Below are 24,595 nucleotides of genomic sequence, written 5' to 3'. Positions count from 1 at the left end.
TCACTTTCATCAAAAGACTCTTTAGTTCTTCTTCACTTTCTGCCATAAGGGTGGTGTCATCTGCATATCTGAGGTGATTGATATTTCTCCCAGCAATCTTGATTCCAGCTTGTGCTTCCTCCAGCCCAGCATATCTCATGATGTACTCTGCATATAAGTTAAATAAGCAGAGTGACAATATGCAGCCTTGATATACTCTTTTTCCTATTTGGAACCAGTCTATTGTTCCATGTCCAGTTCTAACTCTTGCTTCCTGACCTGCATATAGGTTTCTCAAAAGGCAGATCAGGTGGTCTGGTATTCCCATCTCTTTCAGAATTTTCCACAGTTTATTGTGATCCACACAGTCAAAGATTTTGGTATAGTCAATAAAGCAGAAATAGATGTTTTTCTGGAACTCTCTTGCTTTTTTGATGATCCAGCAGATGTTAGCAATTTGATCTCTGGTTCCTCTACTTTTTCTAAAACCAGCTTGAACATCTTTGTGTTCATGTTCACATATTGTTGAAGCTTGGCTTGGAGAATTTTGGGCATTACTTTACTAGTGTGTGAGCCACTGGGATTGTATATAATCTCAATTGTCTGACTGCCTTGCCTTTGAGTCTTATGTCTTTGGGGCTCCAGTATATACAAACTTTAAATTGTTTTCCTCCTCTTAATCTGTTTTATGTCAATTTAATTTTTAATCCAGCCAAGGAAACTAAAAGGAAAGAAGAGAAAATGTTTCTGCCCCTATAATAGTAAGAAAGTTCCCCACAAAGGAACTCAAAGGACTGCAAGCCAAAGTAAAGATATTCATGACTGATCAGAAACATTATATGCCCTGCCCGAGGAACTAACTTTTTGCAAGTAAATTACTCCCCAGGAGCATAATTTAATTTTAAGAAAGCAAGTATGCTACCCACAGCTTGCCAAAACTTGCTCTGAAATGGAGATTTTTCCACTTACCTAAAGTATACTTAATATATGGATTTGTTCATCCATATAAATGACAGGAAATCCTCTATCTCAGATAAGTTTATTTAAAAAGCATTTTGACCAGAACATTGTTAAGTAGCTATGTAGATACATCTCTTAACTCTCTACTTATTGATATTAAACCAGTGGTCTTATCTAGATTATCTGGTCTATATCTCTCTCATTTTCTCTATAACACCATTAACCCTCTAGCCAATATTCTGTCTCATTTATTTGTTTATAACTATGTTTGAGTCCCTGTAAGGTGCCAAAGATTTTTCCAGGTGGTGGAAATATAACAGTGCACAAAACAGACAATACAGACCTGAAAATTCAATAGGAATTGTATAGAATTTACATGCTAGTGGGAAATATAGATGGTAAATAAATTATGGGAACATAAATGTGCAAGGGTTGTTAGAGAGTGTGAATTGTAAATTTTACTAAAGTATAGCATTATTTCAGGAAAGAAAGTGGGGTGAAAGAGGATGGTTACATCCCAGGTCTCAGAGGAGTCTTTGAGATGGCCATCAAGAGTTGGGTTCTTGGCTTCAAGCGGGAAAGAATTCAAGAGATAGCCACAGTAAAATGGAAGAAGTCATTCAGGGAAATAGATACCTCACAGACATAACGTGAGCCATCTCAGAAGGCGAGAGGCCCTGAAATATGTGGCAGTTAGTTTGCATAGGTTGGGTAAGTTTATAGATTAATGAGTGGAAAGATTACGCTAGCTATTTTGGGAAAGGGATGGATATTTCCAGGAATCTGGTTACCGCCCACTTTTTAGCCTTCTATGGATAATCTGGGAAGTGACAGGACACCTATGGGTGTGTCATTTAGCAAGCTGATGTATTAAAATGAGCATATGATAAAGTTCAAGGTCTACTGGAAGTCAGTTGTCCACCATCTTGAATCTAAGGTGGTTCTAATGAATTTATGTCATGTCCTCAATGGCTGTGTCACTTTTTTTTAAAGGTTGTATCCTGTCCCCTTCCTGCTTCAGTATAAGCGCAGAAAAGTATAACAATTATAAGTACACAGCTAAATGAACTTTCGGTGTGAATGCACTTAGAAAGCCATCAGCAAGGCCAAGAAGTGGAACATTAGGAGAGCTCCAGGAGTCCCCCCTGGCCCTTAACAGGCAGAGCCCCTACTGGACCCAGGGGTAATACTATCATATGTTCATTCAGAAGCTCTGCTGCACTAGCAAAATCTATAGGCTGTGATTTTTGGTAGGAAGAGAACATTCTATTTGAAATCTGAGATGAGATAAGATTTTCTTGCTTTGTGAATGCTCTGTTGCTTCTCTCATTATATAGCGTAGAGGAGGGAAACTTTTCTCTTCTTCCTTTCCAGGTTCTTTGGCTGCACTAATAATTAAACTGACATAAGATAGAGAAGAAAATCTAATTTCATGCATATGGGAGTCCATTAAAATATGAGTCTCAGAGAAGTGACCAAAGTGATCCATTTTATAGTTTGTTTATACAGCCTTCTCACCCCTAAATTCCTTATCTCTAATGATAAAGATGCCTTCCTTCTATTCTCTTGGCATGTAGTGATTTCTATTCTCTTGACATGTAGTGATTTCTATTCTCTTGGCATGTAGTGATTTCACATGAAGGATTTATTTCCTGCTTTCATGGAAACAAAGGAGGTCAGAATGACCTTCTTGAACCATCTGGTTCTTAAGTAACTTTAATTCAAAATAAATTAATATGCCAAAGAAGTATTTTAGGGGACATATTCTGATCCCCATCAATAGCAACATTAAAATCCCCATCTCCCAGCCTCTTAAGATCTTAACTATTCTATAGCCAGTGTAAAGACAGTTTTAATTAAGTGCCAATGTACTTTATATAATCTCAAAATTACCCAATGAAGTAGGAACTATTTATAATTATTTAACACATAGAGTTGAAGAAACTGAGGATGGGTTACTTGGCCAAAGTCTTAGCATTAATATGCGGCAGAATCAGGATTAGGTTATTTAGAAACCAAATTATTTTTGATTCTAAAACCTAGATTGTTAACCACAACTCGATTCTCATATTTTCTCAAGGATATCAATAATATCACTGATATTATTAAAACACTTTATTTTGTTTCAGTTGTTTCACATTCAGGGGTTAATTGTGAAGATTTATCCCATAATTTGGGTCTTTTGGAAGTTAAATATGAAGCAAAAACAAGGAAAAAAGCTATTAACAATAATGAGCCAAGTAAAAACAAATGTTCTGGAAATATTCATGGAGATTCTTCCATGTTAATTGCTGGAATATATCCTTGACTTTTAGCTATTAAAATTATACAAAATTTCCTCTTAGTTATTACGTTTGGGTTCAGGAATAACCATTTCATGAGAAAGTAATGCATTGTAGCTTCTAGAATCTTTAGCCTTTTTAAAAATTTACCTGGATCTAGATCATTAAATAGTTTATTCATATTTAAAGATTTAAAATCTACATACTTTAAAAATATGATTAACTCTGAATCTATTAAAATGGAATTTTTAAGGATTAAATTTCAGTTATCAACAGGCTTATAGCAGAAATAGTGCTCTCAATAATAAATAAATTTGCATTAAAATTATATAAGATTTCACCTTTTTAAACATTTTACCCAGTATTTCACTCCTAGAAGACATAACACATATTTTCTCTAGTAAATGGTCAAGTGTCCCTATAGTTCAAGTGTAAACTATCAAGTTGATGATGAAATAGATTTATTTTATAGGATTAAACTTTCATATTATTCCTGATATATTAATACACAAGTCTTCATGCCTAAAATTTACACAATCTATAAGCAAGGCTAAAAGCTTATTAAAATTAATTTTTCCCTTAGGACTTATTCTGGATTTTCACACACATTGCACAAGCAAAGTCTTTTTAAACTCATGCTTTTTGTCATCATAATTGTTTTACACATCTTGGCAACTTTTCACACCCTGCAAGAAACAGGGGTTCATTAATAGTCATTAAAAGAAAATATTTTTCTTGCAAATGCATTAGAGAATTTGCACAATAATTTATGCAATTTTCAGAAGAGATATAAAATTGTTACTAATAGTGAAGCAAACAGTGTCACTTAACAATAATGCAGGAAACAACCTCTCTCAACAGCCATTTCAGAAATGAGAACTTGATGAAATCTAGAAATGGAACTTTTGTTACTTGATATTAAATGTTTACCACTATATTTTTATTTGGTTGTTTTTAGCTCTTAAGTGACTAAGCAATATTTTTATATGTTCTCAAGTATTACAAGAAAGAAATAAGTGTAAGGAAAATGAATAATAAAATCAAAGGTGAAAATTGTATTCTTGGGGCTTCTCTCATAGATCAGTTAGTTGGTAAAGAATCCTCCTGCAATGCAGGAGACCCCGGTTGGATTCCTGGGTCAAGAAGATCCTCTGGAGAAGGGATAGGCTACCCAGTGTGGTGTTCTTGGGTTTCTCTTGTGGCTCAGCTAGTAAAGAATCCACCGGCAATGCAAGAGACTTGGGTTCGATCCCTGGGTCGGGAAGATTCCCCTGGAGAAGGGAAAGGCTACCCACTCCAGTACTCTGGCCTGGAGAATAGACGCAGAGTTGGACACCACCGCACAACCCTCACTTTCACTTTTTTCCACTTTAGCTTACTCTTACAAATTATTTCTTTCTGAAATAACGTAGATAAGGGGTGGAGCTAGGGAGTGGAACATAAAGTAAATTTAGAAATATGCAGTTTAGGTGGCAAGATGCTGTTGAAGGAAAGAAAAAAAAAAGACAAGCATGCATTTCAGTATTACCAATGTGTGTCATACAAATTTTAAAAATCTGATTTTATGGCCACATTTTGGAGAATCCAGGCATAGTGTTACTACTAGAATCCTTAAGAATATCAACAAAAAATAATCATATCATTATAATTTAAATGAAGTACAAATATGAAGAGTGAATAAGCATTCTTTGTTTCTCAGGGCAACCTCTATTTACTAAATCATGTACAATTGCACATGTGCTTAGATTCTAAATAAATCAACTGTTAGGACCATGCAGTAAAATTTACAATCTGTATCTATACTCTCCAAGGTAAGCCAGGCAATAAATCTGGTACCAACATATAAGAGAGCCAATATTGACTTTTGATCCTTTGGGAAAAAGGAAATCACCTTTCCACTACTTTGGTACTTACCATTGTGTGGAGGAGTCAAATCGTAGAGGTTACTTTGTGTCTCCATGTAGTGAAAGTCTCAACCCCTCCTTTTCTGAGCGAGATGGTGGCAACATAGTTATTTATTTATCCATGTATATATATATTTTTTTAGCGTTTTGTTTCTATAACATTAGATTTATAGAAGTATTGCAAAAATATTGCCTTCCTTCAGCTTTTTCTATTGTTGACACTTTATATAACCATGTTGTTGTTCAGTCATCCATCATGTGTGACTATTCGTGACCCGATGGACTGCACCACGCCAGGCTTCCCAGTCCTTCACCGTTTCCTGAAGTTTGCCCACGTTTATGCCTATTGCATTGGTGATGCCATCCAGCCATTTTATTCTCTGTCGCCCTCTTCTGCTTTCAATCTTTCCCCGTATCAGGGTCTTTTCCAATGAGTTGGCTGTTTGCATCAGGCGACCAAAGTATTGGAACTTCAGCTTCAGCATCAGTCCTTCCAATGAATATTCAGGGTTGATTTCCTTTATGATTGACTGTTTTGATCCCCTTGCTGTCCAGGGAACTCTCAAGAGTCTTCTCCAGCACCATAGTTCGAAAGCATCAGTTCTTCAGTGCTCTGCCTTCTTTACAGTTCAGCTCTCACAACTGTACATGACTACTTGAAACACCATAACCTTGATTATACGGATCTTTGTCAGCAAAGTAATGTCTTCTCTTTTTAGCACACTGTCTAGGTTTGTCGTAACTTTCCTGCCAAGAAGCAATCATCTTGTAATTTCATGGCTGCAGTCACCATCTGCAGTGATTTTGGAGCCCAAGAAGAGGAAATCTGTCACTGCTTCCACCTTTTCCCCTTTTATGTGCCATGAAGTGATGGGGCCCTACTCCATGATCTTAGTTTTTATTTTTTTTTTTTTTAGGTCCATTTATCACTTTTATTTTTTCTTTAAAAGTATTTGAATTATTGATATAATATCAGATACATAATTCTACATTATGACCTTAACCTACCAGAAATATTCTTTTATGATGGAGATTTTCAGAGAACTGGATTTTCCACACAGCTACTATTAATGAGGAATCATCATGATTAATGTTAAAATGATAAAGCACACACAGGGCTTCCCTGGTGGTCCAGTGACTAGGACTCTGGCTTCCCAATGCAGGAGCCCAGGTTTGATCCCTGGTCAGGGAACTAGATACAACACACTGCATCTAAGAGTTTGCATGTCGCAACTAAAGATCCTGATTATGCAGCAAAGATCGAAGACCCTGCACGCTGAGACTGAAATACAGTGCAGCCAAAATAAATAAATAAATATTTTTTAAAGATAAAATACACAAACCCTAGCTTACATTCGCAGAGGGCAATGGCACCCCACTCCAGTACTCTTGCCTGGAAAATCCCATGGACGGAGGAGCCTGGTAGGCTGCAGTCCATGAGGTCGCTAAGAGTTGGACACAACTGAGCAGCTTCACTTTCACTTTTCACTTTCATGCATTAGAGAAGGAAATGGCAACCCACTCCAGTGTTCTTGCCTGGAGAATCCCAGGGACGGGGGAGCCTGGTAGGAGGCTGTCTATGGGGTCGCACAGAGTCAGACACGACCGAAGCGTTAGTTTTTAATATTTAGTTTTAAGTCAACTTTTTCACTCTCCTCCTTTACCCTCATCAAGAGGTTCTCTTTTTCCTCTTACTTTCTGCCATTAAAGTGGTATCATTTGCATATCCGAGGATGTTGATGTTTCTCCCGCTGATGTTGATTCCAGCTTGTAACTCATCCAGCCTGGCATTTCTCATGATGTGCTCTGCATATAAGTTAAATAAACAGGGTGGCAATAGACAGCCTTGTTGTACTTCTTTCTCAATCCTGAACCAGTCAGTTGTTCCATACAGGTTTCTAAGTGTTGCCTCTTAACCTATATACAGGGTTTTCAGGAGACAGATAAGATGGTCTTGTAGTCCCATCTTTTAAGAGTTTTCCACAATGTATTATGATCAACATCAACGGCTTTAGCATAGTCAGTGAAATGTTAACATGAAATTATTAAATATAGACTTTATTCTCTTGCTTTCTCTATGATCCAGTGAATGTTGACAATTTGATCTCTGGTTCCTCTGCCTTTTCTAAACCCAGCTTGAACATCTGAAAATTCTTAGTTCATGCAATGCTGAAGCCCAGCTGCAGGATTTTGAGCATGACCTTGCTAGCATGGGTTCAGTTCAGTCGCTCAGTCGTGTCCGACTCTGCAACCCCATGAATCGCAGCATGCCAGGCCTCCCTGTTGATCACCATCTCCCGGACTTCACTCAGACTCACATCCATCGAGTCCATGATGCCATCCAGCCATCTCATCCTTGGTCGTCCCCTTCTCCTCCTGCCCCCAATCCCTCCCAGCATCAGAGTCTTTTCCAATGAGTCAACTCTTCCCATGAGGTGGCCAAAGAACTGGAGTTTCAGCTTCAGCATCATTCCTTCCAAAGAAATCCCAGGGCTGATCTCCTTCAGAATGGACTGGTTGGATCTCCTTGCAGTCCAAGGGACTCTCAAGAGTCTTCTCCAACACCACACTTCAAAAGCATCAATTCTTTGGCGCTCAGCCTTCTTCACAGTCCAACTCTCACATCCATACATGACCACTGGAAAAACCATAGCCTTGACTAGATGGACCTTAGTCAGCAAAGTAATGTCTCTGCTTTTGAATATGCTATCTAGGTTGGTCATAACTTTTCTTCCAAGGAGTAAGCGTCTTTTAATTTCATGGCTTCAGTCACCATCTGCAGTGATTTTGGAGCCCCCCAAAATAAAGTCTGACACTGTTTCTACTGTTTCCCCATCTATTTCCCATGAAGTGATGGGACCAGATATCATGATCTTCGTTTTCTGAATGTTGAGCTTTAAGCCAACTTTTTCGCTCTCCTCTTTCACTTTCATCAAGGGGCTCTTTAGCTCTTCTTCACTTTCTGCCATAAGGGTGGTGTCATCTGCATATCTGAGGTTATTGATATTTCTCCCGGCAATCTTGATTCCAGCTTATGTTTCTTCCAGTCTAGTGTTTCTCATGATGTACTCTGCACAGGTCAGGAAGCAACAGTTAGAACTGGACATGGAACAGCAGACTGGTTCCAAATAGGAAAAGGAGTACATCAAGGCTGTATATTGTCACCCTGCTAGCATGGGAGATGACAGCAATTTTCTGGTAGTTTGAACATTCCTTAGTACTGCCTTTTTTGGGAATTGAGATGAGGATTGACCCTGTCCAGTCCTGTAGCCACTGCTGGGTTTTCCAGATATAATGACATATTGAGTGCAGCACTTTGATAGCATCATCTTTTAGGATTTTAAGTAGCGTTAGGATTTTAAATAGATCTGCTGGAATTCCTTCACCTCCATTAGCTTTATTGACAGCAGCGCTTCCTAAGGCCCACTTGACTTCACAGTACAGGATGTCTGGCTCTGGATTAGTGACCATACCATCATGGTTACCCAGGGTCATTGAGACCTTTTTTGTATAGTGCTTCTGTGGATTATTTCCATCTCCGCTTGATCTCTTCTGCCTCTGTTAGGTCTTTACCATTTCTATCCTTTATTGTACCCATCTTTGGATGAAATATTCCTTTGAGATTTCCAATTTTCTTGAAGGGATCCCTAGTCTTTCCCTTTCGATTGTTTTCCTCTATTTCTTTGCATTGTTCATTGAAGAAGGCCTTCTTGTTTCTCCTTGCTATTCTCTGGAACTCTGGGTTTAGATTGGTGTGCCTTTCCTTTCTCTTGCTTTTCACTTCTCTTCTTGCTTCAGCGATTTATAAAGCCTCTCAAATAGCCACTTTGCTTTCTTGTTTTCCTTTGGGATGGATTTGTTCACTGCCTCGTATATAATATTATGGACTTCTGTCCATAGTTCTTTAGACTCACTGTTTACTAGATTTAATCCCTTGAATCTGTATTTGTTACCTCCACTCTATATTCATAGGATATTTGATTTGAGTCATACCTGGCTAGCCTAGTGGTTTCCCCCACTTTCTTTAGTTTAAGCCAGAATTTTGCTATGAGCAGCTGATGATCTGAGCTACAGTCACCTCCAGGTCTTATTTTTGCTGATAGTATACAGCTTCTCCATCTTCAACTACAAAGAATGTAATCAATCTGATTTTGGTATTGACCATTCGGTGATGTCCATGTGTAAAGTAGTCGCTTGTGTTGTTGAAAAAGGATGGTTGCTATGATCAATGTATTCTCTTGGCAGAATTCTGTTAACCTTTGCCCTGTTTCATTTTGTACTCCAAGGTCAAACTTGCCTATTACTCCAGGTATCTCTTTACTTCCTACTTTTGCATTCCAATCCCCAGTGATGAATAAGGTTTTTTTTTTTTTTTTTTTTTTGGAGTTAGTTCTAGGAGATCTTCTAGGTCTTTATAGAACTGATCAACTTCAGCTTCTTTGGCTTGAATTACCGTGCTGATGAATGGTTTTCCTTGGAAATGAACTGAGATCATTCTGTCATTTTTGAGGTTATATCCAAGTACTGCAGTTCAGACCCTTGTTGATTATGAGGTCTACTCCATTTCTTCTGTGGGATTCTTGCCAACAATAGTAGATAACAATGGTCAATGAAGTTATGAAATGAACTCTGGATTAGTGACCATAATCACTCCTTTCAAGTGTAATTTAATTTAATCTTCTTCAATGAACAATGCAAAGAAATAGAGGAAAACAATAGAAAGGGAAAGACTAGGGATCCCTTCAAGAAAATTGGAAATCTCAAAGGAATATTTCATCCAAAGATGGGCACAATAAAGGATAGAAATGGTAAAGACCTAATAGAGGCAGAAGAGATCAAGAAGAGATGGAAATAATCCACAGAAGCACTATACAAAAAAGTTCTCAATGACCCTGGGTAACCATGATGGTATGGTCACTAATCCAGAGCCAGACATCCTGTACTGTGAGGTCAAGTGGGCCTTAGGAAGCGCTGCTGTCAAAACTCTGAAATGAACATTGACATAAAGCTATTCACTATAGACTTTATTCATATTTCTCCCATTTTTCTGCTGATGTCCTTCTGTTGTAGGATCTAGTTTACATTTCCACATTGTGTTTAGTCATGATATCTCCTTAATCTCTTCTAATCTGTGATGATTTCTCCATCTTTCCTTTATCTTTCATGACTTCGACACTTTTGAAGGGGAATTGTCCAGTATTTTGTAAAACACCCCTCAGTTTGTTTGATGTTTTCTCTTGATTGGATTGAGCTAATTGTATTTGAGAGAAGATATATCATAAACATGATGTGCCCTTCTCATTGCATCATTTGATGTCAATCTCTCCTTTCAAGTGCAATTTAATCTGATTTCATGGGAAACTTATTTTTGTGGTGCAGATCTCTAGGTAGCAAGACATGGTTGTGTCCTTAGTCTTTCTTGCCTAATAAGAATAACTGAAAATACTGGAAGAGGTCAAGACAATTTTGTGGACCAAATAGAATATTAACATGGTCTAAGAAATTCTGAAAATTGTTTTTAAAAAATATCAAAAGTCATCTTATGCTATTGTAATTTTATACACCATGGTGAAATGATAGCTGTGGCTTTTTTCAACTCAATTAAGAATAAATAATATCTGTGGTCATTATATGTTATAATCTATTCAATGATTATTTTCACTAGAATAACCTCTGCATCAAGAGAAAGGTAATGCTTAATTTATTTGCTGAAGTTGGACTGATAGATGGTGAGGATCATGTCAAAGACACCCTAAAAGTCTTCTTCCTTGGCTGAAAATCTGCTTTGCTACTTTATTTTACAAGTCAGCTTTGGGGTTGACATAATTTTGTTCCACAAGTAAACTTTGAAGTCAAACTACTTGGGCTAAAATCTTGCCCCTCTTCTAGTTGCCAAATCATTCCCCTTGCTAGAGAATTTCCTTTTCTCCTAAGGTTGTTAAGAAGATTAAGTTGAGCTAATACGCATAAATTCCCAGAGCAACAATGCCTGGCACATAGTGAGTATTTAATACATGTTAGCTACTATTATTATTCAAAGCTACCAGGCTTTTTCTTAGTAAATATTCTGTATATGAATACTTTTCTACACTAAATGTAGAAAAGTAAAGAATATAACTTTTAGTTAAAGAAAAGTAAAGAATATAACTTTTAGTTATAGAAAAGTAAAGAATATAACTTTAGTGTAGAAAAAAGTAAAGAATATAACTTTTAGTGTAGAAAAAAGTAAAGAATATAACTTTTTAGGGGGAAAGGAGCATTATACAAGTAAAAGTACTTTTGTGTACAGTTTGCCTAGCCTTTTTTATATCATCCATTATATATGTTTCTTTATATTTCAAAAGTAAATTCTTTCCTGTTTGACTGAATTAATATTTATTTTTCAAAATACATCCTCTTTCAATTCTAGCTTACTTTACTAACACACACATCATGTTTAGCTTTAGATATCAAGCCTCTTGGTACCCAAACTTTCCCTATTTATATTGACTTTTAGATTTAAAGGCTGGTTTAGAAATTTTAGAGAATTTAATATTCTTTTCTGGTACACTGTAGTAGCAGTTAAAACCATTTATTCAGTACTCTTGAATAGTTAATTTAGTAACCTACTCTGCTAATAAAAATGGGAACTCAAAGCATTGTAAATAAATTTAAGTGTGTATAGAATGAAATATGAAGCACTGTTTATATCTATTAAAAAATAGTGCCTGCATAATATTTTTTATGGTCTGATTTGCCTGATCTTATTTGTGCATGCAGAGTGGCCTAGGTAAGATTACTCCTTGCTTCTCTGAATCAGAGGATCCTAGACGTTTCATAAAATAACTCTATAATAAATTTCTATTCTCATTAAAATCTATTTTATCAATCCTTACATTGAACAAATTATATCCAACATATGATATAAACACTCTTGCTTAAGTGAAGTGTTTTTGTGTTTGTTTTTTGATCACTCATCACAAGTGAATTTCGTGACTCCATTGACCATGATCAGAGGAACAAAGAGAAAGATATTCTTGAAGCCCTTACAGAAAATGAGGAAGAACTTTTTCAAAAGTCTCTATCAAGACCCTCCTCAAGTCCCATTGGTTCAGATAGGATCACATGCCCAAGGGGACTCACTGCCCACAGTTGACATTGGTCCAGTTTGCCTGACAGATCAGATGAAGGGGGGAAGATAAAAAATGTAACCTTTTATTTCTGTTAGGAAGAAGTAAGAAAATGGATGACAGACAGTCGACTAAAAAGGTATGTAACGGTAAAGTTGGATAAATATTAATTAAACATATATTCATATGATTGTTTATTGTATGTGAGATACTTTTCTAGAAGCTGGGATTATAAATGCAAACAAGAAATTCAGTTGCTACCCTCATGAACTTATTCTACTTAGTGAATTCAGACATTTAAGTTAATAAAATAATGTCAGTGGTTAATATGTGCAGAGAAGAAACTGAAGCAGAGTAATGGAGTAGAATGTGTAGGAGACAGGTGTTTTAGAGGGGTGACCTCTTGGAGGTGGTGATATCCTAGCTGAGACTGGAATGATGAGAAAAGGCAGCTAGGTGAAGACCTGGGGAAGGAATATTCCATTTCAGAGAGAAAAGCAAGTGCAAAATCTTAATATAAGCTTGGTCTTTTCAAATGAGAGAAGGAAGACTGGCAGGGTTAGCATATTATGAGGAGGTAAAAGATGAGCCTGAGAATGAAGTAAAAGATGACTATTGGAACTAGCTTGTGTGAAGTTGCCAACAAAAAAAATGTCACTTGCCATCTGGTTCGACAAGGATTGAGTCATTAGTCTACAGTTACTGACCTACAACACACCCTGAAAGGAATTCAGGGCGTGCAGATCAGGAGTGAGGTACTCTGTGCTCTGGGAAAACTGGCAGAACAGACCTTCAGATAGATAGTTTCAGAACAAAATTTTATGAACCCCAATTCTTACATCTTCTAGTACTTAGAAAAGTTCTAAAACATTCAGACTAGCAGCAAGCCCCTACTGAAATGGGTGTTTGATTACCTGTACTCTTCACCAAATATCGTGTATATACTGACCTCCTTTGTTACATCTATGAGCAGTTTCCCAGAGCTATCTGAGAAGCTGTGTTTCCTGGGCTATTGTCTTTAATAAGACACTGAATAATTTAACTCACAACTTTTAATGTTGCTTTTTAAAAATTTTCTCAAGTCAACAAGACTTCCCAGGTCATAATAAAAAGTTTGGATTTTATTCTACTTGACTTGGAAAACCACTGAAGTTGGGTTCATGGGGAAGAAACGGTGGTATCAAAGGAAAACTTTCTGTTGTGTGTGTCACAATTTCATCTGCATTTATTTTTATTTTCCACATCAGTTGATCTCTTTAATCATGGGGCTTGAGACCATTCATTCCTGTTCCCAAAATATTGTTCTGCACTGAATCATTGGTCAGCCTTTCATATGCAGCTTTTCTACAAAATGGGTCACTTTCTAATTTTAGAGAATGCACAACATTAACTTGAAAACACAATTTTACAACTTTTATATGGAAGTTGGGCTTTGTAGCAGTACTGAGGAAGTCTTGGGAAGACTGGCTGGGAAGTATTCTAAATGAGCAAATTTGTCATGGCATGTACCATAAGTCTGAAGTAACTATTCACTCAACAGTCTAAACTGTCGACTTCATCCTCCTCCTGCACAAAAATAAACATTTTCTTCACAATGAAGACTCTTTATAAAAGCAATAAAACAACGCAAGGGAGCATTGTTATCATGAGCTAATAACACCCTTGGGGAATTAAAGGCACTTAGCTGCACCCAGTGCCTCACAAGACCTGAGGGCTGTGATTATCTCCAGATAACCTCCCAGTCTGTCAGGCATTGTTGGTTAATCAGATAATATTCAACTTGGTAATACTGAATTTGAATGGTCTTTCAGAAGTTACATAAGTAAACACAATTTATAAAAACATGTACATACATACCTATATATATATCAGTAAATTTTTGAATAATTAGACTTTCCTCCAAGAGAACCTAAGTTTTAAATAACTATTAAAAAAATAGAGTCCAAGAACTAAACCCTGAAGCACTACTTTAACAATGAGTAATTCTGATGAGTTCCACCCAGGAAATCTTTGAGTAAAACCAAAAAAATTACATAATGTAGTTTATTTCCAATCAATAAATGGTTGTGACACTTCAGTTCTCTTTATAAGACTGCTTCCCCATTGTTTAAAATACAATAGGGGCAGAATAATAAACACATATTCTTAATAATAAACACAGGTGTAAATACATGCATTATTTTGAAAATTGTCATAATAAGAATTGTAATAAACTGAATGAGAAAAACCTAGAAATAAACTTGAATATTGAACATAGCTATTTCCAGTTAAAATTTTAGTTTAATTATTTAAATAAATAAACTATTTCTTTCTTATTTGTTTTCCTAGCACAAGTTACTATGCAAAATAAATATGCCCATCCATAGAATATAATATCTATGAATCTCATAAACAATGATATTGCATTAATAAATGAGAAAACTTTTTAAAATAAAAGATGTCATAACTGATAATATTTTATAGCACTATCACTTATTACAACTACCAGAAAATTAAGAAAAATGATCCAAATGTTTTATTTTGATTTGCTTTCTTATGGTAATTAAACATGAACAAACTTAATAGATTTAAATAATAACAATACAGGGTCAGTTCAGTCACTCAGTCCCAACTCTGCGACCCCATGGATTGCAATACACCAGGCTTCCCTGTCCATCACCAACTTCCGGAGCTTACTCAAACTCATGTCCCTCAAGTCAGTGATGCCATCCAATACTTTCATCTTCTGTTGTCCCCTTCTCCTCCTGCCCTCAATCATTCCCAGTGAAGAAGGAATTCATAGGGCCTGGACTCCATCTTAGGCCTGTTCATGCTGATCATGCTCAGCCTCCTTTCCAATGGACTCTGAACTCTGTGTTTAGTGCCTATGAAAACAACAACAGAAGGATAATACCCCATCCATACAGGGGAACCTTGAAAATCGTATCTAGTACTCATCGCCTAAGAGAAAACATACACTAATCACCCCTTCCTCCAGACAGGCCATAAATTTTTCTGTATCTATCAGAGTGTAACCTCGGGTTTATTGATTACTGGCTAATTATTTGACTGTTTGAGCACGTGAGCACATAACACATGAATGATGGGGTTATTGGGACTGTATTTTCCTTGGTTTAGGTAAGTCTCAAGGAGTTTGGGGTGGTGGGTTCAGACACGTACACATGGGGTATAAAAGATTTTCACAAATGCTGGTCAGGGTCCTTGGCTAAGAGGAGACTCTGCCTTGGGCCCGCTGGTGTAATAAACTGCACTCCACTATCTGCATTGTCCTTCTGAGGGAGTTTGTTTCCTGGAAGGCGACACCAGCACAGGGTCTTTCCCAGTGAGTCAGTGCTTCGCATCAGGTGGCCAAAGTATTGGAGTTTCAGCTTCAGCATCAGTCCTTCCAATGAAGATTCAGGACTGATTTCCTTTAGGAGGGACTGGTTGGATCTCCTTGTAGTCCAAGGGACTCTCGAGTCTTCTCCAACACCACAGTTCAAAAGCATCAGTTCTTCAGGGCTCAGCTTTCTTTATAGTCCATTTCTCACACGACTACTGCAAAAACCATAGCTTTGACTAGACGGACCTTTGTCGGCAAAGTAATATCTCTGTTTTTTAATATGCTGTCTAGTTTTGTCATAGCTTTTCTTCCAAGGAGCAAGTGTCTTTTAATTTCATGGCTGCAGTCACCATCTGCAGTGATTTTGGAGCCCAGGAAAATGAATTCTGTCACTCTTTCCATTGTTTCCCCATCTATTTGCCAAGAAGTGATGGGACCAGATGTCATGATTATAGTTTTCTGAATGTTGAGTTTAAGCCAAGTTTTTCACTCTCTTCTTTCACTTTCATCAAAAGGCTCTTTAGTTCTTCACTTTATGCCATAAGGGTGGTATCATCTGCATATCTGAGGTTATTGATATTTCTCCCAGCAGTCTTGATTCCAGCTTGTGCTTCATCAAGCCCAGCATTTTACATGATGTACTCTGCATATAAGTTAAATAAGCAGAGTGACAATATACAGCCTTGGTGTACTCCTTTCCCAAATTGGAACCAGCCTGTTGCTCCATGTCCAGTTCTAACTGTTGCTTCTTGACCAGCATACAGATTTCTCAGGAGGCAGGTCAGGTGGTCTGCTATTCCCATCTCTTTTAAGAGTTTTCCACAGTTTGTTGTGATCTACACAGTCAAAGGCTTTGGCATAGTCAATAGAGCAGAATTAGATGTTTTTCTGGAACTCCCTTGCTTTTTTGATGATCTAACCAGTGTTGGCAATTTGATTTCTGGTTCCTCTGCCTTTTCTAAATCCAGCTTGAATATCTGGTACTTCATGGTTCATGTACTGTTGAAGCCTGACTTGTAGAATTTTGAGCATTATGATTCAGGGTAGAATGTAAGTTTTGAAAACTTAGTTTATAATGTAGCATGCTAAGTAGTATACTAACAAGAGATGATGGGACTTTAAAGGGAGTATCAGGAATTTAGTGCTGACTGGAAGATAGTCACAACCTAACAAGTTGAGAGTTATGTTTTATTCGGTCATAATTTTTAGGACTTCAAACCGAAGAGACAGCATCTCTAGTAAACCTGAGAGAACTGCTTTGAGGAGGCAGGGGAGGAGTCAGGTTATATAGTTTGCAACAAAGGACAGGTAGTCTGAACATCAAAAGTATTTTTTGTGAATTAAAGAAAACCAAATATCCCAAGTTAAGGAATTTAGCACTTTCTATGTATGGGAAGATGCAAGAGTCTGGGCTCACTGAAATCATTCCTTTGATATTCACCTCAGCTATCTTGGGCTGGTACATGTGGAGTTCCTCAGTGTTCGTTATGGGGAGTGGCTTTAGCCTGATGACTACCATATTCCTGGTAGAAAAATACCTCAGGGCTCAGGAATTGACCTTTGGAGGGCCGGAATTGTGATGACAGTGACATCCTTGTTTGTTGATATGGCTGAAAATACTCCATTTCTCATGAGGGTAAGTAGCTAAGGATGGATTCAAAAAAGAAATTAAAATGGATTTCTGAGAAAGGTTATAAAATTTTTTTCACTTTGGAATTGTCAAAATGCCAACCAACAAAGCAGGATTCATTGAGTCACCGTTATACATCAAGTACCATTATGGTCTCATTGTATATAAAAGTCAAATTTCAAATAAGGTAGAGTCCCTGAACTTGAGTAATTTATCTTTTCATTGGGTATGAAATGTCTCACATGCATGAATTTAGCAGATGTTTATATAAGTCAATGCAAATAATCAAACTACTTCAGGATCCCAATGCCCATCCATTAGAATCAACAGGGAGCATTTATTTTTAAACACAAATTCTTGGGCCCTAAGAAATTCTAACTCAGCAGATCTGTGGGAGGAATTTGTTTATTAAGTCTCTCAAGTGACTCAGATTAACAGCTCTTCTTTGGAAGTATTTAAGTGTTGCTTGAGAAATATAGTTAAAAACAAAATCTCCCCATGCCAGAAAACCTCTCCATGAATGTAGAAGAGAAAGAAAGCAATTTTATTATTGAATAAGCAGTAACAGCATAGCATGCACATCAGAAGCAATCTGCTAAGAGACTGCAAAGACAGAGAGAGTTCTTTTATATAGAGAGATCATTCTTTTATATAGCCAAGCAGTTATGACCCATTATATATAGAGCCTCAAGATAAATAATAGCAAGTTCTCAAGTAAGAGAAGTTGACAGTGCCATTTATCACACTGTTTATGCTAAATTCACCTGGTAATTGGTTTGTACAGAGGAAAACCAAATTTCTCATATCTTTATGACAGGCGATAGTTTTGCAACTGGAATTGCATCTCCCACAGAAACTGAGAGATAGGGCACTCTCTCCCTTGATGTTTACATTCCAAAGGGATGGATCCCAGGACCCTAAGAAAGATATTTCTTGGTTGTAAAACTATCAAGAGACTTTTAAAAAGATTTACATACACCTCAGAGGGGCAGAGAAAGAATTTACAATTGCAAGTTTACAAAAGAAAATGCACCAAGAAATGGGAAAGGGGCCTATCTTTCCTAATTTTTAACAGGGATGATTAAACCCCTTATTTTTAATTTGTATTTGCCCTTAAAATATACAATATCATAATCCTATCATTTAAGATGGTCTATGAACAAAATCACGTATGAAATAATGGTTATTTTTAATTACACTTTTAAATTCAAATCCCAAAGTGTTATTAGACTTGGGCAATCTAAGACTGAATACTTAATAAGTAAGTGAGTGAATAAAGGAATTGAGAAACTGATGAATGAATATTCTTTCCTTTTAAGAGGGACTTTCTGTGGGAGGTTGGCTGTCCCACTTTGTTCCCTTGAACTCTTTCAGGAAATTTTAGTTTTGGATAGTTTTGTACTAGGTGGCCTCCAATTCCCCTTCCATCAGTGAGATTCTTAGAGTATCTTGTTTAAATTATGTTCAAGGATGCACAGGTTAAAATAAAGCAGGCATGTTAGAATCAATCTCTTCTAACATAAGATTCTAGTCTCTGAGACAACCAACAAGGTATTTTAGTGTTTGAGGTACAATTGATTGGTAGAATTTACCAATCCTGTTGGATAAAACAGAAGGTATGACCAAGTTGGCTATAGCCATTAATGTCTTTCATATAAGAAACAAAAATTCTAAAGGACCAGAAAAAAAAGAGATGAATTAATCTGACATCTTTTGAATTATAATTATAACCCACTATGAAATTAACACATACCCCAGAAAGTGACAACCTGTGTATACTCTGCATGGACTCTTATTAAAATGAAACATTTGAACATACTTCAGAGAATCTACTAAATAGCCAGGTAAAACATATTTCTACGGGGAGTGTTTGAGCCAGTTTTCAGGATGACAAAAATTTTTAATCTGTAAAACAAAGAATGTTGCTCACCATCCAGTTGTACAAGGATGAAGTCATTAGCCATTGCAGCTGCTGACCTACAGTGTATGTCCTGAAAGAAATTCAGGATGAAGCACTCTGTTCTTTAGGGCAAACAAGCAGTATAAACCCTTAGAGGGTTATATTTCAGTGAAAAAATTATTTATGAACATGGATTCTTTCACTTTTCCTTACATTCAAAAGCACTAAAATTATTAACTGAAATATCTGTGCCTTGTGACAAGCAATGACCTTCTACTGACATGTATGGTAGATAGAGTGCAGGCACTCTTTAAACAAAATCACTTATATACTGGCCTCTCCCTTTTGGAACAGTTCCTCAGAGGTCTCTGTCTCCTGGGCTATAGTCCTCAGTAAGACTTTGAATAAAATTCAATTTGCCTCATACCTTTTATTTATTTATTTATTTAGTCAGTAAACCCAGTCACATTCTTGGATTATTTACTCTATGTTTTTCTGCTCCCAAATAATGCATTCACTCAATAAGGCAGTTCAATAAATTTCTCACAAGGTTGTTCTGGGAATAATCCTTCTGAATCAACCTGTGTCTTATCTTACTTCTCTTTACACAATATTTTGGATTATTTTTCAGTGGGTTAGCTGTTTTTGTTATCTGCAAGAATAAAAAAAAAAAAAACTGTTTCATGAGAAAGGAAACCAATATATATTTTTAGAAGCCAGTAGCTCTATTACTGGAATAGTGGCACAAAAATAAGATGTCAGGCCTTCTACTGAACTATAATAGGACAATATTGTCAGCAGGTGAACAGTTTTTGACCTAACCTTCTTTTTTGTATGGATTGATATATTTAATGCAACAACTTTTTCAAAATTTCAAGAGAACTATTGTTCAAACTGTTTAATTTTCAAATTAAAATTGACCAATACAATATTGTAAAGTAATTAACCTCCAATTAAAATAAACAAATTTATATTAACAAAAAATTGACCAAAAATTCATTGGCAATGTTGAAAGATAAATAGAAGGCTATTAAAAATGTTAAGAGTTTATTTCAGCAAAAATTTATTTGGATAGGGCAACGCCAAACTGGAAGGGGTTAGGAGCACTGTATCCCACAGGAGATCAGGAGAGAATTTTATAGTAAAAAGATGAAAGTAAAGTAAGATAATTATTGATTGGCTATAGATAAAAGCCTAGTTGACTGTTCATGATTGATTGTCCTAACGTTTCAATTTTGTAACCTTGAGGCATTAAGAGGTTTAGGTTTTTATTTCTTCACATAGGTCACTCCATGGCATTAGAGCTAACTCAGCCTAATAGTGTTTTATTAATTTAACAGAAATTAGCCCATAAGATCCTTTGGGACAAAAATAATATCTTTATTCTATAAAAATTATTTGTAATGCCTTAATATTATTGATGAGATCTTGTCAAGATAGTGTGATATCTGGAGTGTACTTTCTTTGACCATAAAATAACTGGACTAAACTTTGTCACTGACTCTAAACTTAGCACCTAGCAGAGTGCTTTGTCCAATTAAATTAAGAAAATAATGAGGTCAAGTATCAGAGAGGTCATATAATATCTTCAAGAATGTAGGCTTTAAGGATTCTTGGAAGCCTGAGGAGAAACATATCTTTAAACATTACCTTTTTCTTTCACACTAGCTTCTTCTTCTTTCTTTTAAACTGAAATAATATGCATCATTAAAAGTTCCTCAGATCATGAACTCCTTATTGCCAAATTCAGACTTAAATTGAAGAGAGTAGAGAAAACCACTAGACCATTCAGGCATGACCTAAATCAAATCCCTAGGATTATACAGTGGAAGTGAGAAATAGATTTAAGGGACTAGATCTGATAGACAGACTGCCTGATGAACTATAGATGGATGGAGGTTCATGACATTGTACAGGAAACAGGGATCAAGACCATATCCAATAAAAAGAAATGCAAAAAGAGCAAAATGGCTGTCTGAGAAGGCCTTAAAAATAGCTGAGAAAAGAAGAGAAGCCAAAAGCAAAGGAGAAAAGGAAAGATATACCCATTTGAATGCAGAGTTCCAAAGAAGAGCAAGGAGATATAAGAATGCCTTCCTCAGTGATCAGTGCAAAGAAATAGAGGAAAACAATAGAGTGGGAAAGACTAGAGATCTCTTCAAGAAAATTAGAGATACCAAAGGAACATTTCATGCAAAGATGGGCTCAACAAAGGACAGAAATGGTATGGACCTAACAGAAGCAGAAGATATTAAGAAGAGGTGGCAAGAATACACAGAAGAATTGTACAAAAAAAGATCTTGATTACCCAGATAATCATGATGGTGTGATCACTCACAGTTAACTAGAGCCAGACATCCTGGAATTTGAAGTCAAGTGGGCCTTAGGAAGCATCATTACAAACAAAGCTAGTGGAGCTGAGGGAATTCCAGTTGAGCTATTTCAAATCCTAAAAGATGAAGTTGTAAAAGTGCTGCACTCAATATTTCATCAAATTTGGAAAACTCGGCAGTGGTCACAGGACTGGAAAAGGTCAGTTTTCATTCCAATCCCAAAGAAAGGCAATGCCAAAGAATGCTCAAACTACTGCACAATTGCACTCATCTCACACGCTAGTAAAGTAATGCTCAAAATTCTCCAAGCCAGGCTTCAGTAATACGGGAACCGTGAACTTCCAGATATTCAAGCTGGTTTTAGAAAAGGCAGAGGAACCAGAGATCAAATTGCCAACATCCACTGGATCATCAAGAGTTCCAGAAAAACATCTATTTCTGTTTTATTGACTATGCCAAAGCCTTTGACTGTGTGGATCACAATAAACTATGGAAAATTCTGAAAGAGATAGGAATACCAGACCATCTGACCTGCTTCTTGAGAAATCTGTATGCAGGTCAGGAAGCAACAGTTAGAACTGAGCATGGAACAACAGCCTGGTTCCAAATAGGAAAAGGAGTATATCAAGTCTATATATTGTCACCGTGCTTATTTAACTTATATGCAGAGTACATCATGCAAAATTCTGGGTTGGATGAAGCACAAGCTGGCATCAAGATTGCTGGGAGAAATACCAATAACCTCAGATATGTGGATAACATCACCCTTATGACAGAAAGTGAAGAATAACTAAAGAGCCTCTTGATGAAAGTGAAAGAGGAGAGTGAAAAAGTTGGCTTAAAGCTCAACATTCAGAAAACTAAGATCCTGGCATCCAGTCCCATTACCTCATGGCAAATAGATGGGGAAACAGTGGCTGACTTTATTTTGGGGGGCTCCAAATTCCCTGAAGATGGTGACTGCAGCCATGAAATTAAAAGATGCTTACTCCTTGGAAGGAAAGTTGTGGCCAACATAGACCGTATATTAAAAAGCAGAGACATTACTTTGCCAACAAAGGTCCATCTAGTCAAGTATGGTTTTTCCAGTCGTCATGTATGGATGTGAGAGTTGGACTATAAAGAAAGCTGAGAGCTGAAGAATTGATGCTTTTGAACTGTGGTGTTGGAGAAGAGTCTTGAGAGTCCCTTGGACTGCAAGGATATCCAACCAGTCCATCCTAAAGGAAATCAGTCCTGAATGTTCATTGGAAGGACTGATGTTGAAGCTGAAAGTCCAATACTTTGGCCACCTGATGCAAAGAGCTGGCTCATTTGAAAAGACCCTGATGCTGGTGAAGATTGAAGGCAGGAGGAGAAAGGGATGACAGAGGATGAGATGGTTGGGTAGCATTACTGACTCAATGGACATGAGTTTGGGTGAACTCCAGGAGTTGGTGATGGACAGGGAAGCCTGGTGTGCTGCAGTCTACGGGGTCACCAAGAGTCAGACACGACTGAGCGACTGAACTGAACTGAACTGAAAAGTTCCAGAGGACAATTGAGAAGTCTTCTAAAGTGATTACATTTTCAGGCAAAGTTATCATATCTAAAAATAAAATAGCTCTACTTTGTGGAATTTCCCAAGTACAAGGAGAGAATTGCAACAACACACTACTAAACATTATCTAATACTTTGCCATCTGAGGTTTTTTTTGATGATATAGAAAGCTTTAACACATGCAAATAATATTTCATTGAGTTTGTGGTTGAAATAACTCCTAAATGGAGATACTCAAATCAGTAATTGTAATTGTATAAAATAAGTTTTATTTTAATTTAAATGATATGTACTCATAGTTAGCAATTTAGCAATGACTAAATTGGTTAGACAACATCACCAACTCAATGTACATGAATCTGAGCAAACTCCAGGAGATAGTGGAGGACAGAGGAGCCTGGCATGCTACAATCTGTGGGATCTCAAAGAGTCAAACATGACTTAGCCACTGAAAAAAAACAGCAAATTGCTTATGTTTGCAAAGCTATCAGCTTCCTACTATCAGCATTTTTACCATCTTTACCAATCCTGCACTTTACAGGTAGAACTGTGCAGAACACTTTCATTCATTCTTCTTCCTCCAATTTTATTTTTTCTTTTTTTCCAACACTTCACTATTTCTTTACTGTAATTTTTAAAATTAATTAATTTATTTTAATTAGAGGATAATTACTTTACAACATTGTGATGGTTTTTGCCACACATTAACATGAATCAGCCATGGGTGCACATGTGCCCCCCATTCTGAACCCCCCTCCCAAATCCCTCCCCACCCCATCCCTCCGGGTTGTTCCAGAGTACTGGCTTTGAGTGCCCTGCTTCATGCATCAAGCTTGCACTGGTCATCTATTTTATGTATGGTAATATACATGTTTCAGTTGTGTTCTCTCAAAGCATCCCACCCTTGCCTTCTCCCACAGAGTCCAAAAAGTCTGTTCTTTACATCTCTTTTGCTGCATTGCATATAGGATCGTCATTATTGTCTTTCTAAATTCCATGTATATGCGTTAACATACAGTATTTGTGTTTGTCTTTCTTACTTACTTCAATCTGTATAATAGACTTCAGATTCATCCACCTCATTAGAACTGACTCAGATACATTCCTTGTTATCGCTGAGTAACATTCCATTGTACATATGTACCAGAACTTCCTTATCCACTCGTTTCCCAGTGGACAACTAGGTTGCTTCCATGTCCTGGCTATTATAAACAGTTTTGCAATGAACATTGGGATACACGAATCTCTTTCAGTTCTGGTTTCCTCAGTGTGTATGCCCAGCAGTGGGATTGCTGGGTCATATGGCAGTTCTATTTCTGGCTTTTTAAGGAATCTCCACACTGTTCTCCACAGTGGCTGTACCAGTTTGCATTCCCATCCACAGTGTAAGAGGGTTCCCTTTTCTCCACACCCTCTCCATTATGTATTGTTTCATTACTGTCATTTTATTGGCATTTGAACAGGTGTAGGAAATAAACACAAGAAGCTTGTGTGTGTGTTATGTTTAAGCAATGTCCCTGTTTAATTTTTGAAAGGGAAGAATCAACAAACTTAAACCTTTCCAGTGCTAGCCTTCCCTTTATTTCCAGCCAGACTCCAATGAAGAGAAGGGTAAAGGGCAATAGTATGGACATTT

Source organism: Oryx dammah, unplaced genomic scaffold, assembly GCF_014754425.2.
Source record: "Oryx dammah isolate SB20612 unplaced genomic scaffold, SCBI_Odam_1.1 HiC_scaffold_18, whole genome shotgun sequence".
NCBI classification, from domain to species: Eukaryota; Metazoa; Chordata; class Mammalia; order Artiodactyla; family Bovidae; genus Oryx; species Oryx dammah.
Note: the sequence above shows the minus strand (reverse complement) of the source record.